Below are 18040 nucleotides of genomic sequence, written 5' to 3'. Positions count from 1 at the left end.
ACATTTATTAAGCCGACTCATCATATAGGCTTTATATAAGCCCAATACGCTGACAAATCCACTGTCCCTTCAAAATTCCAAGTAAACCAGGTTTATGTCGTAGGCTCCACCTTTGTTAGGCTGAGTGAAACACTTCGTACTTCACACTCAGGCAGCCACTGTAACAGTAGGCCTATATGGCTTGGCATGAAACACTATAAACGGGGTACTGTACATTACATGCTTTGATTCTTCCACACGTGAACTAGATCTACTCGGACAGGTGTCCGAAATCAAATTGAGCAAAATACTCGGTTTAACTAATCTCAAACTCTTATCTTCACTGCAAGTGGGATATATTGGTGCGTCATACTTGTACAGTTGTTGCCGAAACTTCTATTCTGAGGAAGTCACCGCAATTTAGCCGCTAACATGCTAGCGATGTTGCAAGTGACCGGCATTTCTAAAGAATATTTTATGCCCATGGACTCATTATCATCCCCTGCATGTAAAAGTGTACTATACCATAAGTGATAATGAGTCAGAGAAAGCACTTTTCTTATGTTCCACATTTTATTTTCAATTAATTTCTGATTTTTCTAAAGTCAGAACCTAATTGCTGGAGAGTCAGAGCAAACATCTGTCCCCATCATTTTCAATAACTGCAAGCTGTCAGGCATGTAATCACAAAATCATGTGCTGTCAGTCATATTCTATTACACGGAATGCAACTACGTTTTTGTCAAATTGTGGGACACGTGTTCAATACTCATTTCCCTGCTTGAGCAACTGTTGAAACTTCCTGACCACTGTGTCTGTTCTCAACAGCTGGTAATGTACTCATGACGACGCCAAGAAAGTCCTCCAAAACGAATGTTTATTCCACTTCAGATAGTCCTCAGTGTAAAGTTTCAGTCAAACTGTATACACTATGTCAGCACCGCAAACTCAATATGACGATATTTGTTATGACAAATATGTACTGAGACATTTGCTTGACAAACAGAGCTTACTCAAGAATCCTCTGGAACCAAACTATTTGATCTCAGTGAATCTGCGCTGTCTGCAGGGATAGTTTCCCGGACAACGATGGTATTCACATAAACAAAGTTGACAGTTAGCCCCATACTCAAGTACTGATAGATGGGAAAGGTGGTGCAATGTTATTATGGTTGAAGTGTACGCTCAGGGAAGCATTGGATGGGCATTCTAGGGTCGAGACCGTTCACTTTGCCCGTAGGGGAAAATTTCCACCTGAAGTATTACCCACTTGGATATCAGGGCAATGCAAGCCTTCTCTCTCTCTCTCTCTCTCTCTCTCTCTCTCTCTCTCTCTCTCTCTCTCTCTCTCTCTCTTCTCTCTCTCTTTCTCTCTCTCTCACACACACACACACACACACACACACACACACACCAACACACCCACCAACACATACACACACACACACACACACACACACCAGCACACCCACCAACACATACACACACACACACACACACACATATTTTTTGTCGTTCTCTCTCCATCTCCTTTTTATTCTTGTGATTTTTATCCACACAGGCAGGATCTCCTTGAGTTGGAGAACTGTAAATACAAAGACAACAAGACAAACAAGTGTTCATATTTAACAAATTGGGGTGTCATGCATTTAATCCTTATAAATATTTCACTGGGGATGTGGATCCAGTTTACAAATGAATCTAATTAACATTTATCCTTGATGAAGTATTGGAGACATTTTCAAATTAATATTAATGTATTTTCAAAAGATTTCTGAGACACAGAAGTTGATTACGGACCTAATCTGCAGGGGAGGGTTCAGAGATGTGTATAAACCCAGGCCATCATGGTCTTTTACCTCTCTGGTGATCAGTGGCTCAGTCCTCAGAGAGCCCCCTTCAATGCACTGCCTCTCATTACACAGACCAGGGGTGCAGACAAATGGTGGAAATGGAATGGATATGCTTTAAAGTCGCTTTAATGGGTTCATGCGATGCCATGAACAGAGCTAATTAAGGTCAGGGGAGTTCTCATCACAGCCAGTCCTACAGTTGTGTACTTTCTTATCAAGGCCATTTATTATGCACTACTGACAAGCTTTGAATTGCCTTTGCAGGGAAAAAGAAAATGATGTTCCTTCTGTATGCATAACCCACTTTCTCAACATGATGCCCTGTTTCTCCAAATCCTAGTATCCTTTGTTGAGTCTGTGTAAAAACATATTTTGTGGACTTCATATATAATGCGATTAATTTCTTTTAAAGCTAATTCTGGGAAAGAATTACTGTATGTATTCACCCAGAAGTTTCATGTTTGATAGCTCCGAATGAGTGTTAGTGGATTAGACAAAGAGTGGATTAGACAAAGAGTCTGTTTTTGCCTAAATGTCAGTTTCTGCCTCTTCGGATGAGGAACGATGCTGGAATATGACAGTGCCACCACACTAATCTCACACTTTAATGCACTACAGTATATTGTACAATAACTCACCATACCATAACACACCATACGCTGCCGTACCCTCACATACCATACAACACCACATATCAGAATACCTTCTCCACAGCCTCTGCATATGTTCATATTGCTCAGAGTACATTCTCCACAGAAAGGGGGCTTCCCAAAATCCAGTGAGCCTTACCTGGCTACTTTGATTGAATCACCCCAACTGTGGACACAGCTCCAACCACTGGTCACATCTTACAGTAAGATAATGTCTGAACAAGGTCGTAGATCTCTAGTGAAGGCCCATGATTTCTGTGACACTTTGAAAAAGGTCAAAGGTCACATACTGAAGCATATCTAAGGTAAACTGAACCTAATTATGAACACAGATTCCTATCGTGTCTGAAAATGAAGGATCCACTCATGCTTTGAAAATGATGCTTTGAGGGTCGCAGTCTATGAGATTTCAAGTAATTCCAAATGACTGCAGTTAATCTAACCTAATATACTACGGATTTGGATATACTTTATCAAGGCCTTTATCTGCTTCTGAGTAAAACAATGACTTTGAGAAACACACCGGGCACTAGGGAACCATGTGCATTGGACATTATAAATGCATTTGATGGTGTATGTTTGTATAGACAGAGATATTGCCGGTAATGGGCTTAACTAATGATGCACAGCCCATTTAGGAAAACTCTCTAAAATGCTAAATTGTTTAGGTGACTAATCACTCACACTAGCAAACATTAGAGCCCACATCTATAATTTCTGATGGTCTTAATCACAGATAAATTAGTCCATTTGGACCTATGAGATTACTGCGGAGGCAGTTAGAATGTTGGACCCGTTTCAACATTGCAGTCATTTGATATATGCCCCAGACGTTTTTCAGGAAGCATTTGTCGACAGCAAAGGTAAATACCAACACAAGGCACTGCACACTGGAGCATGGCTGTATAATCAGCAGGATTGAAATTCTCCCTTGTGTTGCATGTGTGTTACTACTCTAAATGCCTCTGGTTAAACATCATGATGTATCCCTACAGCTACTTAAAGTATTAAAGGCAGAGTGCATTCTTACACTTACTGGTCTGGTGTTTCCCATGTATAACTTTATCCTCCTTCATTTCTATTAATTGTTTCCACTGTTTACTTTTCTGTGACATAGACTAGATCACATGCTGTAAGGGTTTGAAATGACTACACAAGAATGGGGTTGCATTGAGAGGATGGAAACCTTTGTTACTGGTACAAATCAGGATTTTGTTCTTTGAAACATTGTCACCTACCAGTTTTACCTTAAGGCAAGAGATGGAAGGATACATGCTAGAAAGCTTGGAAAGAACACAGTGGCACATATGTATTATTTCTGTCAGGGAGTCTTAAGACCTTTACTATCGTTATGCATATCAGTGTAACAGCCTGATTATCATCACTATCTTTGCCCTCAATCTTGTTGTGTTCCATGTTCAATCCCCTAATGATCGATATCAGGGCTGCTTTATTTTCATGAAGCCAATGGCGGATCTTATTTCTATCTAATCTCAGATTCAAAGCAGCACTGTTATGGAGATCAGGGTTGTTGTTTTTTTTTATCTAGTCTGTTGTTAAATCAGTCTTCATTATTTCTATCTTTGACAAGCATTTGCACAATAAACATGACTGTCACTCACTTTTGATTTGTCATTATTCCGGAGTGCTACTAAAGCTGGTCTAAATAAGATATGACATGCATTGTCATCTCAACAAAGATCCACTGGATTGGTGTTATTATTATTTTTTCAATATGAGGACAATTTATCTGACAAAAAAACAAATTGAATATCTGTCGACTGTGACATTGACGGCTTGAAGTGGTGGTCGAAATCACTATCATCTACCTGTTTTCAACTACTGGTTTCTCCTGAATATGTGACTCTTTAAGGGTCTCGAGGGACCTGAGGGGGACTGGGCTGACAGGGAGGGAGGGGGGCCTGAGCAGGATCCTGATGCATCCAGGGCCCTTTATACCAAGGTTCCATCATACAGCAAATACCAGATAACATTACAGTGAGAAATGATGTTTCAATTGCAGTTAAGCTTCTTGTTGCTTTCTTTGTAGTGCTATCAGTATGTCCATAAAATCAAAGTAAATAAACTGTGGAAAAGGATGAGTTAACATTAAAGATCTCCCCTTATTTAAATAGATTTTTTCACGTTTTTGCATCTCATCTCTTTTCTTTTCTACAAACACCATGCCCATCAGCAGCAATGACCATTAGACACCCCACAAAGAGAGAATCTGAGCATCTTTGGGAAGTCCACTGACAGTGTTGAAAGGTATCTTACCAGGGGGTCTTTCTAATTAAACTAGGACCAAAACGGATGCTTTGGGAGATGGTGCATCTGCTATGCAAAGCGATGAGAAATCCTCCAGCTGCCCATTATCTGACAAACTTTTCATCTAGCTTCCATCGGAGAAGGAGGTTTGGGAAAATGCCTTTATATTTCATAATCCTCTCCTCTCCTCTCTTGCCTTATCCATATTTCATGAAGTGCTCTGGAGGTATGAAATTGTCTGAGACTAATCCACTACTGGATATTTAGTCCCAGATTAAAATCGTTCGCTTCACTGCGTCATAATTCTGTTCCTATTGATTGCCTGGGTCCAAATGCAAGTCAAGGATGCACTGTACATATTTTCCTGAGCATTTCTGAAATTGCATTAAAGCAGGATCTCTGCAGTGTATTCACACAAAGTTGCCTACACAAGAGAACATTTGTCAGGCTCTAATGCTAACTCGGCACTACGCTCCAGAGTTACGGTTGGTTTGGATCCATGTGCATTTAGGCAGGATTGAACATTAAGGCCTATTTACCTCTATAGGCCAATAAAAACCTACACAACATAAGTGTAACGTCTGCATAGAAAAAAAATATTGAAAACAATCCCCAGGTGACTCTCATGTCTCCCATTGTCCAACAATCCAGGAAGAAAATGTGGCTTCACTTCAAATCTTCACAGCTGTCCACCACAGATGGCTAGGAGATCTTCTGAGCATCTCAGATGTGTTATGTGCACACAGGGAGGGGATGAACACACTTCTGACCAAGGTAAACGCTCCGTGTCCTATCCTGTAGGGGGACTCAATCTCCAATACACCATTGTGACTCAACAATCACAAAGCTGGCGACAGAACACACATTGACACAGGTTTGCCAGATAATCACAGACCCACAAAACCAATCCAGGCATGGCAGGTGAGGAGGTGAAGGAAAGCACTTGAACACGGGGGGAGAAAGGCAGAGGGAGCAGTGAGCGGTGATCTATCAATGAGTCATTCCTCCAGTTCAGGAGACGACCAGGGGGTTGTTCAGGAGGTAGTGATTTTACAAAACGTTTGGATGAAAACTGCTGCTGTACAGTAGGACGGATCCAAAAGTAGCAGATGGATTATTATTCACAATATCACAGCAGTATGTTTGATTTATTTAGTTGCCGATAGCATCAGAATAGTTGAATATTGCAGTGAGTACTTTTGATTAATACACAGATACATTTACAAGATACTGCCAAAGAGTGAATGCAGAATTAGTTTCTGCAAAAAAAACTTTCATATCACAAAACATACTGTACAGAAGAAGCTATAATTACACCTGTATGCTTATCCATCCATCTCATGTGGAAAAGTGGTTTGATGCGTAGGCCTATTTGACAAATTATGTAAATACGAATGTGTTTATTTCCTTGTCTTGAAGTTTAATAGTCTGGATACAGATTGTTTTCAGTGGTTGTTAGAGTATCATGTCTGTCAACACTCTTGCCTGTGAAGATTATGTCATCCATGAAGAGTCTGGCGGGTAAACAAAGGAACAGGTGGTTGGCCACAATGAGGAATAATGCTGCTTCCAACGGTACATGGATCCATGTCTGTTTTTTTGTTCTGACTTTCACAGCTTCCAAGTATGTCTGTCTGTGAGCTGGACTAATGATAGTGCTTAGTCATTTCTACTTCTTAGAAACATCCAGCAGCCGTCCATATTTTCCCTGTGAATGTATTGTTGTTGGATCGCAATCGTCAAGCTTAAGACATAACAGAGAACAGCATGATGCAAGAAATAGCCATTTAGATAGATAAATGCTTGTGTGGTTTGAGCGTGGTGGGACAAGGAGAGTACAGTACCTTGAGAATAACACAGATAAGATAATCGTCCATTGCATTCTCACAGTGGAAGGTCACATTTCTTTTGACATTGAAATGAAAATATTACCTTTAACTACACAAAACTCAGATCACGGTCAAATATTTAAACACATTAAACAAGCAGAGTTATTTCATCACACTGTATTATGCTAGTAGCATTGCTGTGCTCATGTTTGCGATTAGCATAAATAGCTTCGCAGTGTGTGTTTCTTGGTCATCCCCATGAAATCAAACTGCACTGAACATATATACTCACTGAGCACTCCCAAGATTGCAAAAGGCCTCGAGCTTACACTTCCTACAGCACACAGCACAGAATGCAAATCGGAGAGGGATGGAATCCCAAGTGCTTGTGTCCAATAATATAACTTGGAATGAAAATGCCTCCCCTGTTTTTCTGGCACAAGTATATGTTCTTGTTGATTCCCGGGAGAAGGTTGTTTTAATGAGCCCCCTAGTGATGACTTCTAGTCTCACGGCCCTACAGGGTTCCCGTTTTTTAAGGCCAACCACTTTACCTGAATGCGGACAATTCCCCCGATGATCATCACTCATCCTCAGCTCACACTCCCCTGGAAAGATCACACTTTCCCCTTCCGCTTCAGTTCATAGGGAAAAACTCATCTACATTTGAAAAACAGCATCCTGTGGAGACTAGAATTCCCAGGTGGAGTGAGGCTGCCCTGGAATTCAGATTTGTCAGGTTTTACTCCGAACACAACTCCCATCAAAGGCGAAGGGAGGAACATTTGGCAGATAGCGAGAAGATGAGACAATTCTACAGAGTTGCGGGAGGCCTCTTTAAGTCTTAAAAATGAAAGTAGAGAAAAGACAGAAAAAGGTCAAAAATCTATTTAGAAAGTTCAGATTTCATGATCTTGTACTTCTCTAAAAGATTATATTGCTCTCAATACGCCCACCTGCTGTTTCTAATCATGTTTTTTGGCTAAATTCTGCATCATTTATTACCTCAATAGAACAGGGCTTCCAATCCAGCGGCTATGCCTCATCCCGGTTTCCTCCTCCACACTGGCAGCCATGAGAGTGACAGAAATGTTAAACGCCTTGAGGCATGAAAAAAACCTAAGCTCAAAAACATGTCAATTACACAAACGAGAGGAAGGCTCCCATGTCGAATTGTAACGTCTGCCATCTTTGCTGCACGATCCTGAGACTCACCCTCAATCTCTCAGTCTTCCTGTCTACATTTTCCTTTGATATGAATTAATAGGGTGTACTGAATGAATCCGTACCCAGGTTGGTTTCAGCAGTGGCAGCCTTCTCGGTCTTTGGCACCTCAGAAAGGTCACCTCTGTGTGACTGAAATGTGGAGGGATTTCTTAGGAACAAGTTACTTCTACTTTCTTAATTCTCCTTCCTAAAAAGTTGCAAAATAAAAATTAGAGCAATTATGGGGTCAGAATCACACATACTATACAGTACAAACAGTACACATGTCTGGCCAATCCAGTGTCGACCTTCACTATTTTTATGTGTTTAACTGAAAGAATATACACATCTTATTTTACTTTGTGGCAAATACCAAATTCTGTTTACCATGATGTCCCCGCCAAATGATTTTTTTTCATTGCTCCATTCCAATTCCAGAGAGAATTTTATATTACTGTAGCCCATTAAGAGTGCCCTCCAAAAGGGAAATGGTTGCCTTAACTGATGGTGTGAAAGCCTCAGCCCCAGCCGGGTGTGTGTACAGTATGGCTTGCTCACAGCAGGGATCCATGTAGGGCCGTAGAGTGTGTGTGTGTGTGTGTGTGTGTGTGTGTGTGTGTGTGTGTGTGTGTGTGTGTGTGTGTGTGTGTGTGTGTGTGTGTGTGTTTAGTGAGGCTCAGGAGAGAGGCTCCATTGGGACAGGCTCCAGCAGTTTGGGCAGCCGTTAGGGAGGGTGCCACCACATCCTCTACAATCTGGTTTTGAGCCTGTGCTTCCTCACTGAGCTTGTGGGGGTGTTTGTTTTTCCTTGACATTGTTTACTTTCAGGTGGGGTTGTGCATGTTTTTAATTTTTTTTTAATATAATTCCTTTTATACCGTGATTCATGAAAAATGCATTAACTTGACTTGACAATCTGGTGCCAGGCTTGTGAGGGGTGCCTGACCCCAGTTAATGTTTGTGAATCTATGGCCAACGCCTCTCAGATGTGCAAGTGCCTTTAGAGTTGTGCCTTTAGAGTTGTGCCTTTAGAGCTGTGCCTTTAGAGCTGTGCCTTTAGAGTTGTGCCATTTCATATACAAATGACTGTAGATTTGTTTATGATGGGGTTTTTTCTCTTGAAATACTTTTTAATCCAGTAGGACTAAAGGTCTGTGTGATACGGCAGCAATTGTATTTATTTCAAGGTTTGTTTGTGCATATTTGTTTGAAACTTGCACCTTCAAAGAATCATTTTAATCCTGCCTGGTCAAGTCCAAACAAGTAAAAGTCAGGGGGCAATGAGAGGATATTTTTATGGATACTAAACACGTTGTACACATGTGCTTGCTTTACTTTTTTAATATTTGTTTTTCAAAAGCTAGTCTCGTTCACTGCAGTTAACGTTGCTTTCTTCTTTAGCCTCATCAGCAAAATATGAGCAAATCAGCCCCACTGGGTATGAAGTAGGTCAAATAGTTAGTTGTTAATGTTGATCTTGGCTCAGACTTGCTTCAAATAGCACCTCTTTTTCTTCTTTTTTCTTTTTTTTCCTTGACTCCCCCATCTCCAGCTGATTCAAACAAAGATACAGAGACAGTCCTGTACTAAGGTCTAAGACACACTTAAAGTGAGGCGTTTATTCTAATACTCTACATAGTTAATGTGGTGAATAATGAATACTATTGTACTGTGGTATTAAGCCTTTAATGTATCCACACTGTTCACTTGCATTTTTAACACAGTCAGGAAAGTAACATTTGAGCATTAAGTGGAATTTTGGAGTATCATACTGTGTACTGTAAGGATCTTTCATGTACAGTATATACTGTAAAATATATGGGTTTACTGACATGCCAGTTAGACTCTCTGGTAGAATGGATATGAAATGTTGGGAACAAATCTCTAAATGATGTTGTGAACAGTATAAGAGGATTAAATTGCAGTACTACTTAGTAACCCCAGCACGAAATTTGATGAACTTTATTTAATCAAAATAAATGATGCTATTTATAGTGATATGGTTAATTATAATAATATGAGTCAATTCTGCTAATGGGAACACTGTTTTCTCTTTAGGAAAACCTGCAATTGAAAGAGCCCTTTTGGGCTATAAAGGTATCTTTTCACTTACTGTTGTTTTAATAGGCCATAACCCCCACATAAAACATACTTTAGGCTAAAGGACAAGACACAGTGTCTGGCTGTCACACTAATGCATTAGCTTTCGGGCCTTTCAGTCCAATGGAGGAAAAAGAGATTTGATTTTAGCCCCAAAGTTCACTGATTGTCTGTTGGTCATCAGGTTATCCTCTCTTGTCTGTCAAACATAGGGAACTGGGGTGAGCTTCTCGAAAGCTGAAGCTGAAGTCTATATTTCTGCATTTCGGTGAATAATTAATATATTAATATCACTCTGTGATAGCATTTTTATTTTTATTTTAATGCATGCATTGAAATCGCTTTGAGATTGTTGTGCTCGTGCCTGTCAATGTGCGCACCTTAATGTCAATGTTGACATAGGCGAAAGTTTATTATATGAACTGGTCCAGAATTTGATTGGAGAAAGCTTGATCTGAGAGCAGCGCTTCTGGCCTATCGATTATATATTGATCGATACATATTCACCTCCACTTCAAGATGAACTTCATGAGCATGTGAGTTACCGTACAACGAGGTTTGGTAAAAACAAACTACATTGCACGTTATTTAAGTCCTTCTTAAAGTGGCTCATGAGGGGGCGCTCAGTGGCGTAGCACACTAAGGCGCATACCATATCATCGCAAGGTCCCTGGTTCGATTCCGGCCATCGACATATCCTGCATGTCATCCCTCCTCTCTCTCACCCATCCTTCCTGTCAGTCTCTACTGTCTCTATCCCAATAAAGCAGAAATGCCCTAAAAACATATTAAAATAAAAAAAATAAAAAAAGTGGTTCGTCAAACTTAAAGATCCATCGTTATCGGGAAACTCACCCCTGATGTAAAAGTAAAAAGTAATTCAAAATTACTGTAACATCTCCTGTAGAATTCTGAATTCTGAGTAACAACTTTAATATTATAACAAGGTAGGTTTAACTAATATTTCTTACATAACACGACAGTTACAGTAGATGCTTGGAGTCTGAATCAGAGCCCTAGTCAGGACTCAAAGGTTAAGAGGGATGCAGGTGACCATTTTGTTGGCCAGTGCATCATATAATAATTATGAAATGTCCTCCAGTGCGTTGTACTATATGACACTATGAGGTATTTGTTCTGCACATTTCTTTCGTAAAATGTCTAAACAAGAGGATTCCCTCAGGCTACATGAATAAAGGAGGATATTCCGCTTTATGTATGTTGTGGATTTAAACCAAGACAAAATATGTTGATGATGACTACGCTGAGATGCACATTCATTCCCTTGCCCTGGAGTGATATGGGCTGAGAAAACACAGATGAGAAGTGGCTTAGAAGCTGTTTGAAGATCCACTGTGCATTAACAGCAGTCGCTCTGGGTTTTCTGCCTGTTGCATTCTCTGGTTGTCTTAGAGTGACACTCCAACAACTTTACCTCAGTGACCGCGAAAAACAAGCCACAGTTCAAACTCTAATACCAATTCCAATACATCCAATGCACTTGTATCTTACACTCTCAAGGTCTAATCCAGCTCAGTTGAATGAAGAAATCGCTGGACCTGTGTATTTAGTTAGTCTTCGTCTTCAGTGGGTTTGTCAAAGAAAAAGAGACACCACAGATGGGGGAATCACAGTGATCTCTATAACAATAAAGATGGGATCAGCTCAAGTTCCACAGTGACACACTAAAACCCAAACACTAACATTGTGATTTATGAGGTCCCAAGTTAATGTGGATGACAGGAATGATACACAGATGGGCTGTAAATTACGTACTAAGTGGCACATATTGGTTGTAATAGACTGAGAATTGTTGAGCCAGTTTGATTCAAGACTTCTTGTTCTTCCCTGGTCTCAGGTGTTGGTGTACTAACAGTCACCATAGCCGGAAATGAATTAGGCCTTTATTGCTTTTCCATAGCCGCATTATTGGGCTCTGTAACAAATGCTCCCTGCTTATTCTGAATGCGCCGCAAGAGCTCTCAGTAAACACAGGCGAACTTGACCGGTTCCAACATTTATATCTCATGACCGTATCTTGTTATTTCATGGTGGATATGATTACCCAGGGAGGCAGGTTCGGTTATTGTTGACAGTAGACTACAAGTGTTTTTTTCAATGCCTTTGTGTTTCATTTTACATTTGCTAGGTGTTTTATCACTGTATTGCATAATTGACTAACAGGAACTCAACATGCCAATGTAGACTGGATTATATAGATCCATACCAGGGGATCAATCAGCTGCTTGGCTTGCACGCATAGAACACATACTGGCCACTCGTGCTACCATTGTAGGTCCGCTCAAAAAGACAATTCCCAAATGTAATTCCAATGGCAGAGTCGGTACTGTCCCCGGCCAAATGAGGTGGATTCCAGCATGAGTTTCATGTTCTTCAACGACTTTCAAATATACAAATTAATTCCTCTGCTATTGTCTTTTTTTGTATAGCCCAGATCGGACTCTTACTTCTAAAAAGCATTGATGTCATGTGGAAAAGTCTGGGTCGTGAGAAGAATGCTCCCGTGCTTTTCTCACGTTGTCCTAGACCAGAACGAATACTGAGCACGTTCTGTGGGTGGACAGAAGCAAGATGGCGAGGAGGAAGTACTGTACGCATTTCATTGGCAGATTAGCGACACAATCTACTCCCATTGAAATGAATCACTTCAACACTTCAATGTGTCCATTCCTTCTACAGTCCTTGATCCATACGTACAGATGTTTGACTGTGATTTAGCAGAAGACTAACCTTTTCATAAATGTACAACCACCCTACAAGAGCTGCGTTGTGTTTACAGTTTGCATAAGAACACATCCATCCAGGGATGCAGTGCAGGGAAATAGGAGAAAAATGAACTCCGTCAGGAAGCTGGATAAAATTTCTCTGACAAACACAACCTTGCGCCAGTAAGAGTATCTCTGTATCCTGCTGACATGTGATCCTCCGAATCTATTTGGGACAGCTCGTCTCATTGAACTCCAAACAAGCCCTTTTAAGCTGCATCATTCATCAATTTCAGTCTCCGTTTGTGGGCTATGGATGATACCCACAAGTTCGATACTGTAGCTGGCAGAGGTTATACATATATTCTTACCAATACACAACCCATGTTGAGCATGTTGATGGACACAAACAACAGGAGCAAATAGTGTGGGCCTGGCAGAATGATTTAATATGTATATACAGTAAGTCATAATTAGCCATGCTGACCACGTATTCTATCATCTTGACAACAATTAATTTGGTTATCATCCTACTCAGGTGAACTGTGTTCTCATTATTGTTTAGATATTAGATAATGAACATGTAGGCTTCAGCTACTGTCTTACTCAGACAATTTTTGAGCCTGAATCTGTCTTTGTTTGTGATGAAGGTTTAGTGTGGGCAAAGCCGTTTTTTTTGCTGATGGAGAGGTTCAGCGGATAAAAGATGAAAGAGATTCTCAGAGAACCGCTGTTATGGCTCTTTGAACTATTTTTGCTGTCTTATTCCCCTCGATTGTTGCGATGTCTAAGTTATTATAGACAACTCCTGTGAACAGACTTTCTTTCAAATGTGCTGGTTTGTACAGTTTTGGACGTCTGATTTCAGTAGTGCAATAAATGCAAGTTCTGAGGTAATTGTCTCACCATTTTCGGATTGCATACTATATGTCTTGTCTGTACGTCTAGACATACCGTACTAAAGTTTCAACTGCAAGTGGAGATGATTAGTCAGACAGATGTGTATTACATCTGAATGCATCACACAGGGTTACATAAATGGATGAGAGCACAGTAATTCTTTAAAGTTGACACTGGGATAATTTCATGACATAAGCAGGAGTGAAGGACTGATAATTATGAATACGTGTGTATTGTCCGCCTAAGTCAATATGGACTGAACACTGGAATAAGAAAAATAATACAAGCTGCCATTGAGTCAGAACATTAAGTTTGCGTTGGAAACTTTAATGTCTTATTTTTACGTAATTCTATAGTCGTTTTACCTCCCACCACTAAAGCAAACTTCTATAATCAAGAGAAACTGTAGTCTGTGTACTTGTAATGGGTAATGTACTCATCACTCTTGATTAAGTCTGCAACTTGTTGCAGGAGTTGCGCAAATAATGTGTTTATCTCCTCATCAGTCTCTTAACAGCCTATAATTACCCTGGGTAGATACATTCTAAAGCATCATCAAGACTTCACACCAGACTAACATATAACGCTACCCACACAACCCACCCACTCCACAATTTGTGACTACTGAAAAACGAATTAAATTGGTATTTTACGTAATTTAAGTCATTTAACCTCAGGATTTCTCAAAATACAGTACCAGTCAAAAGTTTGGACACACCTTGCCAAGAGTGTGCAAAGCTGTCATCAAAGCAAAAGGTGGCTACTTTGAAGAATCTAAAATATAAAACATATTCTGGTTTGTTTAACACTTTTTTGTTCACTACATAATTCCATATGTGTTCTTTCATAGTTTTGATGTCTTCAGTATTAATCTACAATGTAGAAAATAATTTTAAAAAAATAAAGGAAAACCATTGAATGAGAAGGTGTGTCCAAACTTTTGACTGGTACTGTACATATTAACTACTCTGAAGATGACGTAATGCTCATTAGATTCTCCACTTGTTGCTAACTAGTTTGTATACATTTGTTGTAGAGAGTTCCACAATACATAACTACTACCTGGCTACGATTGCATATTGCACTGCCTTGACTACTGTCGTTTTTTTTTTGTCATATTGAGTAAAGTCCAATCAAAGTCCAGTCTATTTTAAAGTTTTTGTGTTTCTGTTATTTTTTTGTTGAAAAACATTATGACTTCATATTTGCTCCTTTTTTCTTTTTTTTTTTTCTTACGTTCCTTTTCCAGCAGCAAGTTATTTGCTCATGTCATCTGGGACGCTGAGTGACAAAATAATGACAACCTTTTTGAAAGCAGAGCAATTTCCCAGTATTGAATGAGCAGGATGTGTGTGGGGGTGAACAATATGTGCACTTACCTTCAGATTGGTCTCTGTGTTGATAACCTTTTGACACATCTCTGAAAATGTGCTCAGACAAATGGATAGGACCCCTCACAAATGGAGCCCAAGAGATGAAATATAGATACACTTACAGTACCAGTCAAAAGTTTGGACACACCTTCTCATTCAATGGTTTTTCTTTATTTTTACTTGTTATTTTACGTTGTAGATTAATATTGAAGACATCAAAACTATGAAGGAACACATATGGAATTATGTAGTAAACAAAAAAGTGTTAAACAAACCAGAATATGTTTTATATTTGAGATTCTTCAAAGTAGCCACCTCTTGCTTTGATGACAGCTTTGCACACTCTTGGCAAGGTGTGTCCAAACTTTTGACTGGTACTGTATATATAAACAGTACTCTACACCTGGTTGGTTGCTATTGTTACGTGCATGCACACACTCCGAGCTGCTAACTACTATTGTGTATAGTGTAGGTGCACGTAGTGCATTGCAGTTTGAATTTTCTTCCACTCATTTGACCTGAACCATGCACACTTACTGTCGGAACACTTCTTAATTAAAGTATCAAGGCCATTAGTACAGTATGACAGATAAATCAATTAATTTCCATTTACACAGTAACATTATCTGTTATGCATGTCAAATGTCAGATAGAAGGTTTGCTGGAACAGTATTGAGTTCTGACATGACAAATATGTGCCTAATGTATTTACGTTATTTGACACCTATTCTCCTGCATGGTATATGTGATAATACAAGTGAACACCCAAAGGTTATTAGGTTTACATTCTGTGATTCCTTTGTCAGTGTTTCTCTCACTCACTTTCGCCAAGGTTCCTTGGGTTGGGAAACTGCCTTTAGAAAACTATAACTAAGTGCCTCTGAAGATCTCTGGTTTAAATGTTTCATATTCCCATACACATACTTTTCTTACTAATATTTTTGACATGAAGAATCCGTGCTGAAATTAGGGGCACTGGTCAATGTGTACAATAAACAGTGGTTACAGTAGCATATACTGTAGTGCATTAGACGTCGAAATGTTTTATTAAAGCCTAACTGTCAAGAGCACAGTGAAAAATGCAGGGGTAAAAAAACAAAAAAACACTGTGTCCCAGTCCCTGAGCGACATTGGGGAACAGAGTCTGACAAACAAGCACAGAGTCATAAAACATTCAACATCATTCAAGGCCCTCTGCCACTCTTACACAATGTGACATTCAAAACAACAAAGGACTACTGGTCAAGGAAACATATTTCAGGAAATATATGTTGGATGAACAAAGGGAACAAACATAGCAGCTGTAACAAAATGGTGAGACTTTTGGGCATTACATTCAAGGTATACAGCATACTGCAAGATATTTTACTGTCGGCCATTGTCTGATAAAGACAGGACAGGCGTATCAAACCAACTCTATTTGTAGCAGATGCACATGTTGGACGGATTCATGTTGGAGACATATTGTAGTTGAGCCTTTTTTTGTTGTGGAATAGGATAATGACCACAAAGGGTTACCGCAAGCATAAGAGACATTTCCAAAGTGTGTCTCTTCTAGGTATGGAATATAGAGGGCAAACATCTTTACCAAAATAAGCCTTGTATAAGATGCAGACTGAGATCAAAGTCCTTACAGTATGTCATTATGAAAATGAGAGATGGTAAGATGTAGGCTCATGTAACTGTGGGAGATAGTTGGCCACTTTTTAACTGACCTGAGCGTTCCATTGTGAAGCTCATTACCGTGCCCCTGCGACTTTGGTCACTCCTAATACGATGCACTCAACCAGACCCACTTAGGGCTCCAGTCCTGTACAGGTGACTTACCATCAACTAGTGTAGATTGTATTATTTGTATGGCCCTGGTATTGTCACGAATGATTTATTTATCTGTCAAAGGCATTGTGTTGTCAGTAATTCAAGGCCGCCAATTTGGGGGAAATAAATCTCAGTACTGAGATTATCATGCAGGTGTTTGGTTGTTGACATTTCCTTGCTGTCGAATTTCTAATAGAATAACATTGAGAATGCAAGGAGAAACAAACTAATATTATACACAATCTATTATAGCCCTTTAGAAGATTATATACTTGCCTTGAAAGGAAAATATTAGTTTGTCTGTCCTTTGTGCTCTGTTGACATTCAGAATGGTAAACAAAAAAAACAATTCACAAAGAAAAAACACATTTGCCTCAGAACATTCTCAGAACTGCACACTTTGTAATTTAACATATGTGTCACCTGTGTGTTTATTTCATCTCCTCTGTGTTTTGGATGGTTTTATGGTGTCATCCCACCGTAATGTCTTTATTGTTACTCACGGTCTACTGGACTTTCCCAGATGAGAAACGCGACTGAAAACAATGAGTCACCCTGTGTGGTAACCCTGTGTTGAACTTCTTGGATGATCAGCAATGAATTTGACAAATTAGAAAGGAGTTAGTCCGTTTCACTGGTTAAATGCAAATGTTTTTATGACACTGGAGACTGGTAGAAAATGAAATCATCATATATTTTGAAACATTCCAGCAGTGTTTTAGATTAAAAGAAATCTATTTCGGATGGTAACACATTCCATGAATAAATTGTTTTTTTATTCCTTATTCAACCACTGGGAACCGAGAAAGAGAGAGAGAGAGAGATGTAGCTGGTGTCTGTGCCTAATAGCTGCCGTATGTTGCAATGCTCAGCGCACTGAATCTTTGAATCAACCTTCCACTTAGAATGATTTAGGTTATTTACAGAAACAAACTAGAATTGGGTCTCTGAATACAAGTCAAGATTCAAAACTAGCCTGCACTGTATATACTCTCTTCAATCTGAGTCCAAACGAGAGTACGAACAAAATAAATGAATATACAATCCAATCATTTTGAATAGAGTTGTACTTTGAATCAAAACACTAAATCAACTTTAATTCCAAAAGTGTATGGTTTTGATTCATAGTCATCGAATAAAAGGCTGTCCGTTTCATATGATTTGGTGGTTATCCCATTTAATATTTTCATCAAATCACATTCTCAGGCCATATCTGTAAAATTGAGAAATCATCAGAGCTGAAGTGCTGGAATATTGAAGTTCAGCTTCATCAGCAGTCTGTGCTGAGATGAGAGACTCTCAGTAACCCTCTTCAGTTCTCTCTCTCTCTCTCTCTCT

The sequence above is a fragment of the Argentina silus genome (genome assembly GCF_951799395.1).
Source record: "Argentina silus genome assembly, chromosome: 15".
Lineage (NCBI taxonomy): Eukaryota > Metazoa > Chordata > Actinopteri > Argentiniformes > Argentinidae > Argentina > Argentina silus.
The sequence above is the reverse complement of the archived record's forward strand: the minus strand, read 5'-3'. Positions refer to the sequence as shown.